The following is a 6,332-nucleotide window of genomic DNA, read 5'->3' on the forward strand; positions in this document are numbered from 1 at the left end:
AAGGAATAGGGTGACATTTCGGGTCTTGACCCGTCTTCAGTTCATCTTCGGTTTTAACCAGCATCTGCAGTTCTTTCCTACACAATCTATCTATATCCCACTTAAGAATGTCCTCGTCATAACTTCCCCTTGCACCTATATTTGCAAATAGTAAACACTTAAAGGATAAGAACGAATCCCTGAGGTACTTCACAAGTTACATTCACCAGCCTGAAAAGTACCCATTTATTCCAACTTCTTGTTTTCTACGTGAAAACCGTTTTTTAATTTATGACTCAAGAGACCAGATTTTAATTCAACCGATCTGCTGTTGCTGCCTTAATAAAATAAATTAAATTTGCTTCAGCCACGTCGGAGATGGGTCACCAGAAACTGTTCCGTTTTCACGCCAGGAGATGTAGGCAAGGATTCACGTTGCACCAACTACCCCACCGTGACCACGGGCCGCCAGTACATCAGCCAGTTAGCTAAACACAGCAAATGTGTCAAGTTGGACTCGATTACAAGTGCAGCTGCATTGTGACCTGACGCTGTGAGAATGCACTCCTCAGAGTGTGTTGGACGTTATTCAGTTTGGCTAATGTGTAATAGAATAGCAAGGTTGTGTGCCTTAATGAATACCGTCCAGTCGCTGACATCCACCGTCATTAAATGCTTCCAACGGCACTCATTAACTCTGGCCTCCCAGGCAGCCTTGATCCACTGCAGCCTATGTTCACCACAGATCCACAGCAGATGCCATCTCCCCGGACTTACACTCATTGCTGGAACATCTGGATAACAAGCACACCAGGGTCAAATTCCTATTTACTGAACATAGAACATAGAAAAGTACAACATAGGTACAACAAAAGTACAGATCCTTCAGCCCACAATGTCTGTACCGAACAAGATGCCAAGATAAACTAATCTCATTTGCCAGCACATGATCCATATTCCACCATTGGCAACGCTTCAATGCTTATCTAAAAGCCTCTTAAATGTCACTAATATAACTTCTTCCACCAACACCCCTGACAATATATTCCTGGCACCCACTACTGTCTGTGTAAAAACGTGCCCCATACATCTTTAAACTTTGCCCCTCTCACCTTAAAGCAATGTCCTTTAGTCAACATTCCCACCCTGGGACAATGCTTCTGATTGTGCACCCTATCTACACCTCTCATAATTGTATATACTCCCATCAGGTGTCACCTCAAGCTCGGGTGTTCCAGAGAAAGACAATAGACAATAGACAATAGGTGCAGGAGTAGGCCATTCGGCCCTTCGAGCCAGCATTGCCATTCAATGTGATCATGTCTGATCATCCCCAATCAGTACCTCATTCCTGCCTTCTCCCCATATCCCCTGACTCTGCTATGTTTAAGAGCCCTATCAAGCTCTCTCTTGAAAGCATCCAGAGAACCCACCTCCACCGCCCTCTGAGGCAGAGAATTCCACAGACTCACCACTCTCTGTGAGAAAAAGTGTTTCCTCGTCTCCGTTCTAAATGGCTTACCCCTTATTCTTAAACTGTGGCCCCTGGTTCTGGACTCCCCCAACATCGGGAACATGTTTCCTGCCTCTAGCATGTCTAAACCCTTAACAATCTTATATGTTTCAATGAGATATCCTCTCATCCTTCTAAACTCCAGAGTGTACCAGCCCAGCTGCTCCATTCTTTCACCATAATTCCCGCCATCCCGGGAATTAACCTTGTAAACAATCTAAATTTGTCCAACTTCTCCTTGTGGCTGATACCACCTCATCCAGACCGCATTGTGGTAAACTTCTACACCTTCTCCACATTCTTCCTGCAATGGGCAACCAGAATTGCATGCAATACATCCCTGAATCAAAGTCTTATAGAGCAGCATCATGACTTCCCAATTCTTATATTCAATGCCCCAACCAATGAAGGCAAGCATGGCATACACCTTCTTTACCACTCTATCTATTTGTGTTGCCACTTTCAGGAAGCTATGGACTTGGACCCCAAGAGCCCTGCTATTAAGGGCCTTGCGATTATCTGTATATTTTCTCCTTACATTTGCCCTCCCAAAGTGCAACACCTCTCTCTTGTTCAAATTAAACTCCATCCGCCAGTTCTCCACCCATATTTGTAGTTGACCTATATTCAACTGCACACTATGAAGCTTTCCTCACTGCCTGCACTCCAGCAATTTTGTTGCTGTCTGCAAAGGTACGAACCAACCCATTTATATTTGCATCCATTTATATATATCACAAACAGCAGATGTCCCAGCACAAATCCCTGCAGATCTCCACTGGTCTCAGGCCTCCAGCTGGAATAACGCCCGCCTACCACAACCCTCCGTCTTCTATCAGTAAAACAGTTCTGAATCCATATGGCCAAGCCATGTGTACACCATGCATCTTGATCATCTGGATCTGCCTACCACGGGCAACATTATTTAATGCCTTACCAAACTCCATGCAGCCAAAATCCACTGTGGAGTGGATCACCTTCATCCCCGCCTCAAAAAACTCAATCAAGTTAGTAAGATTTGACCTGCCGGGTACAAATCATGCTGGCCCAATTAGCCCATTGCCTTCCAAATGGGAGTACATTCTATCCTAGAGAATCCTCTCCAATAGCTTCCCTACCACTATCATGCACCTCACTGGCCTATCATTTTCCCCACTTCCCTTCTTAGACAAAGGAACAAAATTAGCTACTCTCCAGTCCTCTTGGACCTCCGCCTTGACCCCAATGCCCATACACATTGGTATTCTCCACACTTGTTAATATCGATGCAAAGTACTTGTTTAGTACCTCACCGACATCCCGCTTGGCATCAACGTTTAAAATCCCTCCTTTATCTTTGAGCAGTTCTATCTTCTCTCTGTTCTCCCTTTTTGTTTTTAATGTATGTATAAAAGCCCCCTACTGATTACAGCTCTGCCGTCAACACCATACTCCTAGCCAAAAACGTTGGGACGTACAGTAGGTGTCAGCACACCTCTCTGCCACTGGATCCTTGACTTCCTGATCCATAGAACATAATTAGTGAGGACAGGTGACAAATCATTCTCCACAATAATTACCCACACAGGTGCCCTGAGGAGAGACCCATATTTCTAGTCTATGGTATTGAGTTAGAGAATCAGTTATAATTGCGTTTTACAGAAGGCTTCAGGAGCAAAAGGGCCTGTTGCTATTTTTCTATGTTTCTTTCTTTTTGGGCTAAATTGAATTTCCAGGCATGTGAATTCAACACAGTTAAGTCAAGAGTCAAGAGTGTTTCATTGTCATGTGTCCCAGATAGAACAATTAAATTCTTACTTGCTGCAACACAACAGGATATGTAAACATAGTACACTGTAAACAATATGATAAACGAGAGAGAGAAAAAAAAAGTTCAGTGTGTATATACACATAGCAAATGTAACCAGCAGGACCACACGTCCCAAATGAAAGTTAACTAATTCTATCAGAAACAGATAGAAACATAGAAACATAAAACATAGAAAAATAGGTGCAGGTGGAGGCCATTCGGCCCTTCGAACCAGCACCAACATTCATTGTGATCATGGCTGATCGTCCCCAATCAATAACCCGAGCCTGCCTTCTCCCCATATCCCTTGATTCCCTAGAGCTCTAACTCTCTCTTAAATCCATCCAGTGACTTGGCCTCCACTGCCCTCTGTGGCAGGGAATTCCACAAATTCACAACTCTCTGGGTGAAAAAGTTTCTTCTCACCTCAGTCTTAAATGACCTCCCCTTTATTCTAAGACTGTGGCCCTTGGTTTTGGACTCACCCAACATTGGGAACATTTTTCCTGCATCTAGTTTGTCCAGTCTTTTTATAATTTTATATGTTTCTATAAGATATCCCCTCATCCTTCTAAACTCCAGTGAATACAAGCCTAGTCTTTTCAATCTTTCCTCATATGACAGTCCCGCCATCCCAGGGATCAATCTCGTGAACCTACGCTGCACTGCCTCAATCACAAGGATGTCCTTCCTCAAATTAGGAGACCAAAACTGCGCGCAACACTCCAGATGTGGTCTTACCAGAGCCCTATACAACTGCAGAATAACCTCTTTACTCCTATACTGAAATCTATAACTAAAAACAAAATGTGGATTGTCAACTCCATTTCTCTCTCTGCTGGTGCACATGACTTGCTGAGTGTTTCCAGAATTTTCTATTCTTTTTCAGATTTCCAGCATCCAGTTGTTTGATGTTTAAATGATGAACCAAGTCCAGCCAGCGTGACTTAAGGCTATGATTGAAATGTATGAGGCAATCGACATGCCTTTCTTCGGTCTCCTTGGCCCCCTGTTCCTTGAATGTGTTGATTTGCATCTTCTGGTACATTTCAATCATAGCCTCAAGCCACGCTGTTATATCTTTGGCTGGACGATTTATCATTTGAACTTCAAACAACGTTGGAGATCTGAAAAAGAATAAAAAATTCTGGAGACTCTCAACAAGTCATTTAGCACCTGTGGGGAGAGAAATGAAGTTAACATTCCACATTTACTGCAAACAAGCTTTTCCTCTCGTCACGCTCACATTCAAGGGTAGAAGACTTAACCATGTGATTGGAGTGGAGAGGGTGCAGAGGAACTTCCCCGACCATGAGTGGAGAGTGGACAATCTTGCTGTACTTGGAGCAGAGCGGGAGCCAGACTGATGGACAAACTTCTGAAGGAAGGCAGTAAACAGAGGTATTTTAACCAGAGATGTGAGATTTGGAGGGGATTTGAGGAAGAATTTCTTCACCAAAAGGTTGGTTGAAATCTATAAGGCACTGCCGGAGAAATTGGTAGAGGCAGGTACTCTTATGATATCTAAGTGTTTAAGTGAGGATATGAAATGCCCAGCAATGTAGCAACAGGGCAGGTATTGGAAAATAGAATTAGTGGATACAGTACCTAATGGACAGCACAGACACAGGGGCCTGAAGGACCCATTTCATGCTACAAGAGTCTATGGCTGTACAGCTGAAAGCTGGCATTATTCCTTGAAATTCATCAAGAATTTCATTTCAGTCAATTGGAAATTTCCCAAGTTCAATTCTACTTTTCCCAATCAAATGCAAATCCACTCATTGTCCATATCAAAGACAGTAAGGTCAATTAAAGAGAACTTTATTTTGTGGGCATTGATCCTAGAGGATGTAAATAAACTCCCTGTCCCTTCACTTCCAGTACACATTGTAGGGGCAACTTTGAAATCCTGTAGCTCACCATGAAAGTTGTCCATGTGAAGCAAGTTACCGACAATAAACAGGAACCATGACTTCAATCTTCAAAGGGATGATTCTTAAGTAAATAATTCCTCTACAGCAAACCCCTTAGTTAACACAGAGGCACATGCAAAAGGGTCAGATAATAATATATCTTACCTTCCCCGGGTTCTGCTTGGATTCAAATCTGACACAGGACTGTCAGCCTGTCGTACTTGTTAAAAGCATTGGATGAACCTCACAGCTAGACAAAACTGCTGGGGAAACTCAGTGTTCATGCCACTGGGGTGTAAACTACCCAAGCTGCTCGTCCAATTTACGGTGGGACTCACTCTGGCCATGGAGGAGGCCCAGGACAGAAAGGTCGGATTCGGAATGAGAGGGGGAGTTGAAGTGCTGAGATCAGGTTGGTTATTGCGAACTGAACCGCTGCCGCACCTGGAAAGACTGCTTAGGTCCTTGGATGGAGTCAAGGAGGGAGGTAAAGCGACAAGTGTAACATTTCCTGTGGTTGCAAGGGAAAGTACCCGGGGAGGGTGTGGTTTGGGTGGGAAGGGAAGAATCGACCAGAGACTTACGGAGGGAGCGGTCTCTGCGGAAAGCAGACAGGGGAGGAGATGGGAAGATGTGGCCAGTGGTGGGATCCCGTTAGAGGAGCTGAAAATGTCGGAGGATTATCTGTTGTATGTTGTATGTGATGGCTGGTAGGGTGGAAGGTGAGGACAAGGAGAAGGATGAGGGAAGTTAGTGTAGAAATAGCAGGGGCTATGACAGAAATATTTCAAATGTCATTAGAAACGGGAATAGTGCCGGAGGATTGGCGTACTGCGCATGTTGTTCCATTGTTTAAAAAGGGTTCTAAGAGTAAACCTAGCAATTATAGACCTGTTAGTTTGACGTGGTGGGCAAATTAACGGAAAGGATACTTAGAGATAATATATATAAGCATCTGGATAAACAGGGTCTGATTAGGAACAGTCAACATGGATTTGTGCCTGGAAGGTAATGTTTGACTAATCTTGAATTTTCTGAAGAGGTTACTAGGGAAATTGATGAGGGTAAAGCAGTGGATGTTGTCTATATGGACTTCAGTAAGGCCTTTGACAAGGTTCCTCATGGAAGGTTGGTT

General features: G+C 43.8%; 1 long non-coding RNA gene across 1 annotated transcript; it reads right to left on the bottom strand.

Moving 5' to 3' along the window:
- Window positions 1-206: 206 nt before the first annotated feature.
- Window positions 207-5,468, bottom strand: LOC116986111. The gene is made up of 2 exons (XR_004415420.1): window positions 5,363-5,468; window positions 207-773 (listed from the first exon to the last, which is right to left on the bottom strand). It is a non-coding gene; the product is annotated as an uncharacterized LOC116986111 (long non-coding RNA).
- Between the last annotated feature and the right edge of the window lie 864 nt (window positions 5,469-6,332).

Source organism: Amblyraja radiata, chromosome 23, assembly GCF_010909765.2.
Source record: "Amblyraja radiata isolate CabotCenter1 chromosome 23, sAmbRad1.1.pri, whole genome shotgun sequence".
NCBI lineage: Eukaryota > Metazoa > Chordata > Chondrichthyes > Rajiformes > Rajidae > Amblyraja > Amblyraja radiata.